A 12016-nucleotide genomic window follows, 5' to 3' on the forward strand; every position below is an offset into this window, starting at 1 on the left:
CCCGGGGGATCTCTATGGAGACGCGGGGGCGCAGCCCGGGCGGACCGGGGGGCGGGTTCCTCCGCCCCCGGCCCCGCCGCGCCGGCTCCGCGGAGGGCGCCAGGAGCTGCAGGCAGTGCCTCACCGCTCGCCGCCTCACCATTCTCGGACCAGCAGTCGTTGGACGCACGGCCCCGGCCGTCGCCAGGTTCGCTCCACGTTATCGGGTCACTGACTCATTGTGACCTTTGAATCTGGCTGCCCAGCAGCGGTCGCGCTGGCCCCTTTCCGGCCTCTACCAAGATGGCCGCGCCCGCGGACCGCTGGCAGAGCCATCTTGGTCAAAGAGGCGCCAAGGGCCACACTCAGACCCTCCTTCCCGCTCTCCCACTTCCACAGCCGCCCACGCCTCGAGCACACTCGGCTGGACCCCTCACTGGCCCAAATTGGTCTCCCAGTCGTAAACCAGAAACAGGTCGCTGGAACACCTTCCTAGACATCAGTCACAAATACCAAAACTGAACGGGATCCTGGCAGCCTCATGCATCCAGGCGAGCACGGTAGACAAGCCCTCAGTACCAACGTACTTACAGCCTCCGGCGCCCTGCGCCTGGTAGTTAAGAAACACCACTGTAATTTGAAGGATGTAGAGCAGGCACTGAATATTAATGGTAGCACTGCCTTGTCAGAGTGCTCATTAACTTAAAATGATGTCAGCCTCCTGTACATACAGTTGTCATAAATTAGCTTTTAAAAATCTCAGGATGACAAAAAAACTATAATTGAATCTCTTCCAGGATTTTCTTTGTAAACTGCATTAAATTAGCTGTTTGAACAAGTATTTTATGTATACACAAGTCAAAACAGAAATTCAACAGTGGATGACGAGGGGGGGCAGTCCTCTGCTTTGTCTATGAACCCAAAAAGAAAAGCTTGGGGGTGGAGGGTAGGGAATGAGTGGGTGTTTGTTAAATTAACAAAAGGAGAAGAACGCCACCCCAAAGGCTGATAGGACTGCTGGGAAATGCAAAATATTGTAAACTGAAAATGAAGGTGCGGGTGTGATCCTGCAGGAATGTAAAGGTGCAGATTTGACCCCCTCAGGATAGCTTGTAGTTGCTAAATCTTACTGACTTCAGTGTGTTTAAAGACGGCTTGGCCCAAGGCTGAACTCCCTGAAAGTTACAACAGAAATGAAAACTAGAAAAAGGCCAAAAAAAAATAGAGCTACAAATCCATAGGGTGAGTTGAAATTACTGCTCAGAAATTCTTCACAGTACTCTTAGCTAAGAAGATCTCTTAGTTGCATTTTGCTCCTCTAACCCTAAATTGTTATTATGAAGATTTTCAAGTATACAGAAAATAGGTGTGCCTTTTTGTTAAACCATTTGAATAAATCGCAGACATCAAAATATGTCATTTCCAAACACTTTTCAGCCTATTTCTTATAACAGTGAGTCATCAGAATCACAGTGCCTTCATCACACTAAACCAATAATCCCGATTTTAATATCTAGTCCATATTAAAGTTTCCATGATTGTTTCAAAAATGTTTCTTTATAGCTGGGTTGGTTGATTTGGCTTCCCCCCCCCCCATGGATAACTATCTAGGCTGATATATTTGTTTATTATGATTAAATAAGTAGCAACTTGAAATGTTCCCAAGCCAGGCTATATTCTCAACACATACAGATATTCCAAAGAAACAAATATCCACAGAGTGTTTTTCATTTAGAGTTTGTCCATTAGGTAAGCACATGTCTATAGACCATGGCAGGATAGGAGGAATGAACAGCCTTAAGACAATATTGAGACTATAATTTAAGTTGTATTAAACAGTAGTGTTTATGCTTTCTTAACTCCTAGAATACTATATATATATAAACTTTATGGATTGTGCTTGAACCCCCTGTTCAACTGGACCTCTGACGTTTAATGTTTGTGTTTTCTCCAGACAGTGAAGACTTATAGAGTATGAAATTTTACCTCACTCCAGGCAAAACTTCATACCTTCCCTGCTTCACAATACAGAACAAGGTGAACACTGCACTCGCTGCATTTTACCGATGGTTTAATTTTAGATCCTGGCCTGCTGAACTTGGATTTTTGTCCTTCCCTTTTATACCACCCTAGGAAATCAGGCACTCAACACATGATATACTCATCTTATGTAAAGATTAATGCTGTAAAGAAGGATAAATTTATACAGTTCCCTGAAAGTGGCTGGTGGCCCATGTAGCTATTTTTCTTCCTCAAGACTACTATTAAATATTGCTTTAATACTTTAACAAACTGCTAGGTGCTACTTCTGGAAGTTAAAAGAAAGCAATTTCTGCATAATATTAAATCTGAAGCAGTTCATCTGGAAAGTGTGTTCTGTAATCAATATTGCCCTCCTAGCTCCAGGTTCAAAGGCATAGAGGACTAGATGAGTAGTTTCTAGGTATCTCTACTTCAGTGCATGTGTGTTGTGGCATCTGAATTCAGTGTTTGCCTCCAATCCATCAAAGATTGTTTTCCTGATCATAAACAATCTACAGATAACTCAAATAGCATTAGGAAGTATCTCACTCATGCAGCTAAATTTTAATCCATGCTCAATCATTAACTACTTCTTTGACCTTGGTAATACCCCTTCCTGCCTTCCCAGTCCTCACACTGTACCTTGCAAAATGACTCAGTCTCAATGGCTACTTGCAGTTGTAACAATCAGTAACCCTATAAAGATTTTATCAGAGTTTCTGAGCTGGAGCAGGAAAAGACAAGACACAGTATAAAGCACTCAAAGACACGGATTGTGTTCTACCTAAAAGAGAAACCTTCTCTTATTTTAAAGCAGAATAAATAGCCAAAGGAAATTCCTTGGGTCAGGTAGTAACACTTTGAAAGCAACCATGTAGACTGCACTCACCAACCCAGTGGATATGCAAGAAAACAGAAATTCTGTTTGTTTCTAAATCTCATCTTTTTGATGTTAAGTTTTATAATGAGTAGATATCAGTACAGAGCATATTTATAAATAAATGTGGGATATTTATATGACAGTCACATTTTTATTTTTAAAGATTTATTTATTTATGCATACAGAACTGGGATACAAGCCAGGGGTGGTAAGAGGCTTCACTAGAGACAGAGCGGGGAACAGAACAGGCAGATTGACGAAGTACACTGTTGAGCGGAGCAGCGGGTGGGTCAGTAGAGGTCTGCTGCACCGTGTGGGTCAGCTCCCTGGATGGGGATTGAACTCGCACTGTTAAGCAGTTGCATCCAGCTTATAGTGCTGCATCCTAACCCACTGCACCACCGAGGAGGGCCCAGCAGTCACCATTTTTTAAAAAATGGAGACCACTATATATGACCAAACTAAAGGATGGCGTGAGTTACTAAGGAAGCAGCTGATGCAAGGGAGTCAGTAAAAATTAAGCTCATCTACTTAGGAGCAATTTTATATACTGTAGTTGTAAGAACATACTTTGATTTTTATCTAGCATTTACCAGAACCTCTATAATTCTGAATGTAAATTCACGCCAACCATATAATATTTCTAATATGGGAAAAGAGTTTATTATTTTTTAGTCAGAAGACACAAGATGTGATCTTAAAAATGTGAAATCAAAGCCCCTAGTTAAGTAGTGGTTAGTACTGATGGTTTGATTTTATAAGTATAAAACACTTTCTAAAAACACTTTCTAAAAAGATAGACTCGCCATGTAGATTAATAGCTGCCAATAGAGAGGACAATTCATATTTGTGGGATTATTAGTTGACCAGTGTTATTATCTATTCTATCTGGAAAATTCTGCTCCTCTGAGAATAGCACTGGGAGAATACTAACTAGCATGCTGCTTAATCATGAAACTTTGGGGGTGGGTGTGTGTGTGTGTGCTTGTGCACACTAAAATACCCAATAATTATTAGGCTTGAGTTTTTAATTCTTGTGTTAGATTATCAAGAGAAACCCATTGATAAATTAACCAGGAGAGTGGGAAATCCCACTGTGATTTTTTTTGAGTGAGAGGAGGGGAAAGTAGGCATCAGAGAAGAGCCTTCACTAGGACTTGTTCAGCTTAGTTTTAGCCTGTTAAATAACTTCAGTGAACTTGGACATAATGACTATTTGTGTGTTTCCTGGGTCTCATTGGGGCAAGGGACTTGGTGTGTGAGAGTCAGATAAAGGAGGTAGCTGGATGTGGATTCTGAAGTGGTTGGGTTGCATAAAAGCGCTCCCAAGCAAAGGGTTGACTTTATGAAGTATCCCTGGACAGGTGAGTCGCTCTCCAATCACTGGGTCCCCAAAGATGTCCCAAAAATTCTAATACACATATCAAAAATACAGCAGTTAATGAGCTTCAAATACCAAGATTTCCCTTGGAATGAAAGAAAACAAGGCTATAGCCAGAAGACACTGATGCTTAAGGTCATCTTCTATGTCTTGATCTGGAAAGTGGGTAATGAAAGGCTCCCTATTTGTTTTTTATCAGTACACACACTGTCACATACTAAATCTTGTGAAGGGAGGTTGGCCTAGACTGTCCAGGTGGGCCTAAATGTACTCACAAGGGCCCTTGTGAGAGGGCACCACAAAAGTCAAAGAGAACAAGGTGATGTGACAATAGCAGTCAATTTTGGAATGACATAGCTAAGGAGAGTGGGTAGCTTCTAGGAGGAACCAGTCCTGCCCAACGACTTCATTTTAGACGAGTGAAACTGATATCAACATGTAGCCGCCAAAATTGTAAGAAATAAATGTGTTGGTTTAACTCACCAAGTTTATGGTAGTTGGTTACAGCAGCAATAGAAAATGAATAGTTTCCTTTAAGCAGTCTCTGACATCTGATGGCAATACATGTATTTGACTAGTTAGCATAACACTGGTGAGTAGATACAGGACTATGAATCTAAACTGCATATGTGACTAGGCCCAGTTTCTAGATTTTGTAGGAAAAAGTCTTATTAATTGGTGACAGAGAAAGGAGCGGAAGATCCAGCAGTAAGAAAGATTCCTTCCAGTTCCATGGTAACCACTCAACCTCCCAGAGTCTCTATGAGATTAAGCCACCTGATCTCTACGACCTCTTCCAATTCTAACATTCAGAACGGTAGAAACATATATTTTATCTTTGAATTTCATATTTCTGTTGCCACTGTCATGATCTGACTGCAGTTTCCCTGTTCACCACGCACATACCCACTGCAAACACATCTGAACTCAGGCACACGTATTTTCAACTGCTGGGAGTTTCTCTTCCAACCTTTATTTTCTGAGTACCCAGGCTTATTTCTCATCATTCAAATCAACAATCACCACCTTTGAGAAGCTCTCTCACCATTGTAAAACAGAATGGTCATCTCTGCCTTGGTGCTTTCAGAGAACTGTTCAAGCAGTTTTCATTTGTTTCCAAGACCACAATATATGCTATTCTGTCCAAACCATAGTTACATATCTCACACCTACTTCCAAGTTTGGCACATAGCAGATACTCCTGCTATGTATGGACTGAATAAGCAGATGTTAAGATTATTCCCTACATTCTGAAGAGCCCACTGTGGGCTGGGCGGGGATGGGAATTGGAGCCGAGGGAAGACAGGAAATTCATGGTTCAGCAAGATGTCTAGAGTCCTGGAGAAAAAAGGAAGTGGATTTGTCAGATGATTTAGCTCAAGCTCTCTTCAGATCCTCATTGTACATGCAATTTAGCAGTTCTCTTGACCTTGCTTCAAAGTCAGTTTGAGTGGAGTTAACAGTAGGCGCTACCTTGCACAGCAATCTGCTCATTAGAAGTTCTTAACTGGGGCGGATGGCAGGCAGCCACACACGATTTGTCAGTTCTGCCTCCTGGCATGCCTCTAGACAGAGCCTACAGCTCGAGAATTTTATGGTAGCTAGTTAAAAATTCTGTTCTTATAAGATGATTCTGAGTAACTACTCATAAACTATATTCAGTTTCCCTTCTTAGGCATAAAAAAAATAGCTCCCCTGTTACTCCTTGAGCACCCCAGACAAATCTTACACTTTCTCCCTAAAAATGACAAAGGACAAACCTACTCAGAAGGCCTATGAAGTAGAAATGAGGTTATCATTTCTCTATGCCCAGAAAAACTATGAAATCAGGCTTCTCACAATACAGACTGATGTTAATTTACAATGTATCTTTGACTGTACATCATTTTTTATAAAGATTTTTTTTGTTATTTTATACTATATACTTACATTGATTTAGAAATTTTACCTTTGACAGTCACCTTATACTTAAGATACTGTTTATTTTGCATCTTCCTGGTGCTGGAGATGATAAGTACCATACAGTTCTTATTTATCCTCATAAAACAAGGAGGCACCACACATTATTATGCCCTTTTTACAAAGGAGGGAGCTGAGATTTAGAAAAGCTAATTATCTTACCAGAGGGCACACAGCTAGTGAAAGTAGAGGCAAGAGACAGGCCTGTCAGATGGGGAGTCCCAGTAATTAGACCATCTTCCTATTTGTTCCTAACAAAGCTGCACTACTGCAATACACTATTTTGCTTAGGAAACACCATTCAGTAAATTAACAATAGCCTGTGGGAGAATGGAAAAAGAAATCCTTATTTCCAAAATCAAAATTTCCACTGTGGAGAAGCAAAGGCATTACCACCTGTGGTGCGCACTAGTCAGCTGAGGGCTGAGCGGCTGGCGTATGTGCTCTTTCCCCAGCCTTATGTAAGGGCTGGCCGTGAACCCTCCTGTCAAACTATTCTCACAAAAAAAAAAAAAAAAAAAAAAAAAGATATTTATTGGGCCCTCCCTGGTGCATTGGGTTAAAGTGTGGCACTGTGAAGCTGACCCCAGCCACTGCAGCATGTGTTCTGTCCCCAGCCCGAGAGCTGACCCACATGGCGCAGCAGACCTCTCCTGTCTTGCTCACTGCACCCCTCAGCAGTGTCTTTCAATCACTCTGCCTGTTCTGTTCCCCACTGTCTCTGGTAAATCCTCTCATTGCCCACACTCTGGTCTGCACCTCAATTCTTGTGTGCATAAATAATTTTTTTAAATTGTAAAATGAAGAGGCATAAAAATTTTTTTTAAAGACTTGTTTTATTAATGTATAAAAGAAATGGAGTGTAGACCAGAGGTGCAGGCAGTGGGAAGATTCACCAAAGACAGAGTGGGGAGCAGAACAGGTGGGTTTACTGAAATACATTACTGAGGGGAGCAGAAGGCAAGGCAGGAGAAGTTTGCTGCACCATATGGGTCTGCTCCATGGCTGGGGCTCAGACTCAGGCTACACTGGTGATAGTGTTTAGACTTAGCCCCTAGGCCACAAGAGAGGCCCTCACTTATTTCTTGAGGACAGAGAGCAAAACTATGCCCAAAGATCCTCATAGATTAATCGGGGCCAAAAATAAAATAGGGTTTTAACAAAGGCAAATATATATTGAAGACATGAACAGAAAGAATGCTTTGTAGAAATTCAGATTAACCTATGACTTCTAACATGTCCTATGTGATCATTAGGTTTAATTCTTTTTTGTTGTTGTTGTTAATCCAGAGTTCTATAGTATCTGACAACCTCGGTCTTCTTTGGAAGGAAAAGGACTTGGAATAGACTTCCAATACAATCTTGGTGAGCTGAGGATTTACAAGATGTTCCAGTTTTACAAGGACAATGTGAGATTCATTCTTGGGTTGCTCTTGGTTCCTGTAAGAAGCTACTCAACTCCCACAGTGCAAGAATCATAGACTTCAATGGTTTTCTCAGAACCTCTGTGGATAAACCCAGCTAGTTGTTTAAATACAGATAGAGGGAAGTCACCCAGGAGAAGTCTTAGTAATAATAACTAATACTTACATTGTTCCAGGCATGGTTCTAAGCACTGTGCATTTACTCATAACCCTTTCAGTAAACATTATTTATCACCATCTATCCATGCTGAAACTGAGGCAAAGAGAGGCTAAGAACCTGGCCCAATGTGACAGTCAGTAGGTGCCAAGCCAGACTTGAACACAGCTGCCAAATAGCAGAGTTTGAATTTTTAACCCCTTGACTATGTTCCCCATCGTTTCCAGATGGTTCTGGGATGCATCAAGGCTTGGAAGCCCAGACCACCCTCTGCAGATATAGAAATCTTTCTCATAGTAGTCTGAGTAGGGAGCCAAACATCTCAAGACAGTGTATGTTTGATTTTCCAATCAATACATACTGCAGTCTCTGTTCTGTGGATACTAAGCATGACTAGGAAGAACAGATGAGAGGAAAGGAAGCAGACTAAGGAGTAAGGCAGTAAGCTGGGTTGGCTCATATGGCTCGAAGAGCTGTTTGTGTGCTCATCTTCCCAAACCTGTGTTTAATGATGTTGGTAGCTTGAAATCTACCTTTATGGGTGAATTTATACTGCAGAATCCACAAATCAGCAAACACTACAAATCAGAGCTTCTTTCCCCCAGAGAACCAGTAGCTAAACATTTACCAGCACACACTAGATTTATGGCATAATTTCAGCTCAACCTCTTATTGACTACTCCATCTCAAGCCACTCTTTGAACTCTCCAAGCCTCAGTTTGTCATTTATAAAAACGGGGAGGAATGACAACTGTGGAAATCAAATGAGATAAGAAAAGTGAATGCATCTGGTGCAATGTTGAAGAAATGAATAAAGAATAGGCACTTTATAAATAATGTTCTCTTTTCTTTCCATTTCCCAGTGCACCAGACCATTAAAGACATTTATCATATTTTTCCTTGCCTTCCCCTCCCCCCAAGCTAAAATTTCTTTCAACCATTACTCATTCATTGGTGTTTTCAAACAGTTTTTCCTATTTTGAGATAGCTCACAGACCACAAAATAAGTTCCCTTGGGGAGGGAACAAATGGGTGACGAAATGGGTTAAAGCACAGCACTATGAAGCTGTCCACAGCCACTGCAGCTCAAGTTCAATCCCCAGCCAGGGAACTAACTGACTCACATGGCAGAGGAGACCTCTCCTGTCTTGCCCACTGCTCCCCTTAGCAGTGTATTTCAGTAGACCTGTTGTTCTGCTTCCCACTCTTTCTGGTAAATTCTCTCCAACCTCCGTCCCACACACCTCTGGCCATTTCTTGTATGTATAAATAAACAAATCCTTAAAAAAAAAGTTTCCTTGGGGAGTACTTTCGTTGTGCTCCGAGACCCCAGTGCATCTCATCTGTGCATGCAGCACAGCCTGTAGCTGTCTCCTTTTACCACCTCTGGTCTTCCCACCGCTCTGGCACACAGACACCCCTCACTTCCAGATCAGAACCCAAGTGCAGTCTTTGTTCTGTAGAAAGCAGAAAACTACTCCCATCATTAAGGATTGTCTTCCAGAAGAACCACAAACAAGTTACTCTAGAGCACAGAGGCCCTGTAGTTTTTGAGAATTTTGGTAAAACTGCCCTTGAGTTGTTGTTTACTTGTTTTTAACTCCCATCGCCATCAGAATTAGGTATTAATTTGCATGAGAGGGGGTTCCCAAAAACAGGAAATCAAGTGAAAAACGAAATTTATGCCCAAATTTCACCTTCCTTCAACCCCAAGGCTCTGTAATCTGGCCAGGATTAGCTGCAATGCTCTTCCTTTCCATCCCATTCACTCCTGAGAGGCTCATGAGCCATCAATCAGCCAGACACACGGACACAACCTCAGTTCCAGTGGGAAATTCAGATTGATGCAGTTTGGGAGTGTCCTGTCACATTTCTCTTTTACTTTCCTAATCCCATATGTACAGTTGATTCTTTGAAAATAAATGGAGGGCTCTCCCTGGTGGCACAACGGGTTAAAGCACAGCTCTAAGAAGCTAAAGACACTTCAGCATGAGTTCGATCCCTGCTCCAGAGGTGACCCACATGGCATGGCAGACCTTGCCTGACCCACCTGCTGCTCCCCACAGCAGTGTACTTTGTCAGTCAGCCTGCTCTGCTCCCTGCTCTGTCTCTGGTGAATCCTCTCACTGCCCCTGCACTTCTGGCCTGTAACCCAGTTCTATATGGTTAATTAAAACCTTAAAAAAGAAAGAAAAGTTGGCCCTCCCTGGTGGCGCAGCGGGTTAAAGCACAGCACCGAGAATCTAAAGCCGCTTCCGCATGAGTTCGATTCCCGCCTGCCCCGAAGGTGACCACATGGTGTGGCAGACCTCTCCTGGCCCACCCGCTGCTCCCCTCAGCAGTGTGCTTCGTCGATCTGCCTGTTCTGTTCCCCGCTCTGTCTCTGGTGAAGCCTCTCACCGCCCCTGAGCCTCTGGCCTGTACCCCAGTTCTGTATGCACAAATAAATAAATCTTTAAAAAAAAAAAAAAAAGAAAGAAAAGAGATGGAGAGATCTTATGTTTATACCTATAAAATCTTAACATGGTACATTAGACCCATCACCACAGTCTGTTGAAGGTGTTTTAGGTCTGTTAAATATCCTTTCATGTGACAAAACCAGGACTGAGATGACAGATACTCAGTTATAAGGAAAAGGCCTCATGGAAGATGGGACAGATGTTTATCATCTGGGATACTGCAAAATTACTGACCCAGACTGTTTTTGACAACGCAGTACATGTCCAAATGCTACTGAAACCCCTACTTTGGAGGCCCAAAACTCGTTTTCCTGTCTATTTGCCTCTCTTTAGCTTTGCTATTGGCCCCTTAACTGCTGCTAATTTCCACTGTCTTCCTTCTGTATCTTGGATTCCAAAGAACCTTACTGTGAATCTGATGGGATCTGAGGCTTGCTGCAAGGTCACACTATTGGGCAGCAGCCACCCTCCCCTCCTTGACACAAGCCTCTAGTGCACCCCTACTGTTCTTAAACCCACGTTGAATACAGCAGTCAGCAGAGTTGATCCCCAATTTCCTTATACTTGCCTCCAAATCCTTCAGAGGAAACCTGAGCCTTCAAAATGCCTCCCTCTTTCCTCACAGGGGATCAGGAAATCTCACCCTGTCAGGGCACAGTGTTGTGCCTGGTGGCCGAATTCCATCAGTGTCCCTGTCTTCTCTCTACTGCAGGGCTCCCCTGACTGAAAAGTTTTATGGTAAGGTAGGCATATAGTTAGGAAGCTGAGCTATTGGACTTTGGAATTCAAAGTGATAAAGATACATTTGCTTCTCATTTTCTTTGCTTTGTGCCACTTGGCTAGAGGAGTAGGTTGTGCTTTGGAAGGCTGGGTCTGCGTTTCAATGTCCTCTCAGCAGCCCATAAACAAAGTGTCCCACTCGGACACCAGAACGCCCCTAAGAGTAATCTGCTCATATCTTCTTTTGCAAACCACTCTAATTTGTTATAATAAGGCTTCTTATGACTACCAGCAGATGTTAATCCACAGGGTCGCCAAGTTAGCCACATGGCCAGCAAAATGTTGACATGACCACCAGATCCTGTCACTCCACAAATATTTGTTTTCTTAATGACAGTTCACAGTTGCCTACAACATAGAATTATGAGTATGTTATGGATACTGTGGTCTTCATGTTTGAGCTTCCTTTTCTACTGGTAAAAACTGACTAACATTCAGCAGAGGTTGGCTGTGTGTTATGCTCCTAAGAGTACATCAACTGACACCAATTGTGCTATCTGGTATAGAATGAATGATGTGCTCGTGGAGTACAAGAAAGACCATGAGGGCCCTCCCTGGTGGCAGAATGGGTTAAAACAGCACTGTGAAGCTCTCCACAGCCACTGCAGCACAAGTTTGATGGCTGGCCCCAGAGGTGATCCACATGGTGCAACAGACCTCTCCTGACCCACCCACTGCTCCCCTCAGCAGTATACTTCAGTAGATCTGTCTGTTCTGTTCCCCACTCTGTCTCTGGTGAATCCTCTCACCCCCCTCCACCTCTGGCCTGTACCCCAATTCTTATGCATAAATAAATAAATCCTTTAAAAAAAGAGAGAGAGAGAGAGAGAGGAAGAAAGAGAGAGATAGAGCTCTCCCTGGTGGCACAATGGCTTAAAACACCATGCTATGAAGCTCTCCGAAACCATGGCAGCACGAGTTTGACCCCTGGCCAGGGAGCTGACCTACATGGCATGGCAGACCTCTCCTGACCTG

At 42.9% G+C, this 12016-nt stretch overlaps 1 protein-coding gene across 1 annotated transcript in view; it reads right to left on the reverse strand.

The window, feature by feature from the left end:
• NAPEPLD (N-acyl phosphatidylethanolamine phospholipase D) overlaps nt 1-12016 on the reverse strand; it is a 68385-nt gene that overhangs the window by 40760 nt on the left and 15609 nt on the right. The gene's annotated exons all lie outside the window — the stretch shown is intronic.

This window comes from Condylura cristata, unplaced genomic scaffold (assembly GCF_000260355.1).
Source record: "Condylura cristata isolate star-nosed mole 26May11 unplaced genomic scaffold, ConCri1.0 scaffold00005, whole genome shotgun sequence".
In the NCBI taxonomy this organism is placed as follows: Eukaryota; Metazoa; Chordata; class Mammalia; order Eulipotyphla; family Talpidae; genus Condylura; species Condylura cristata.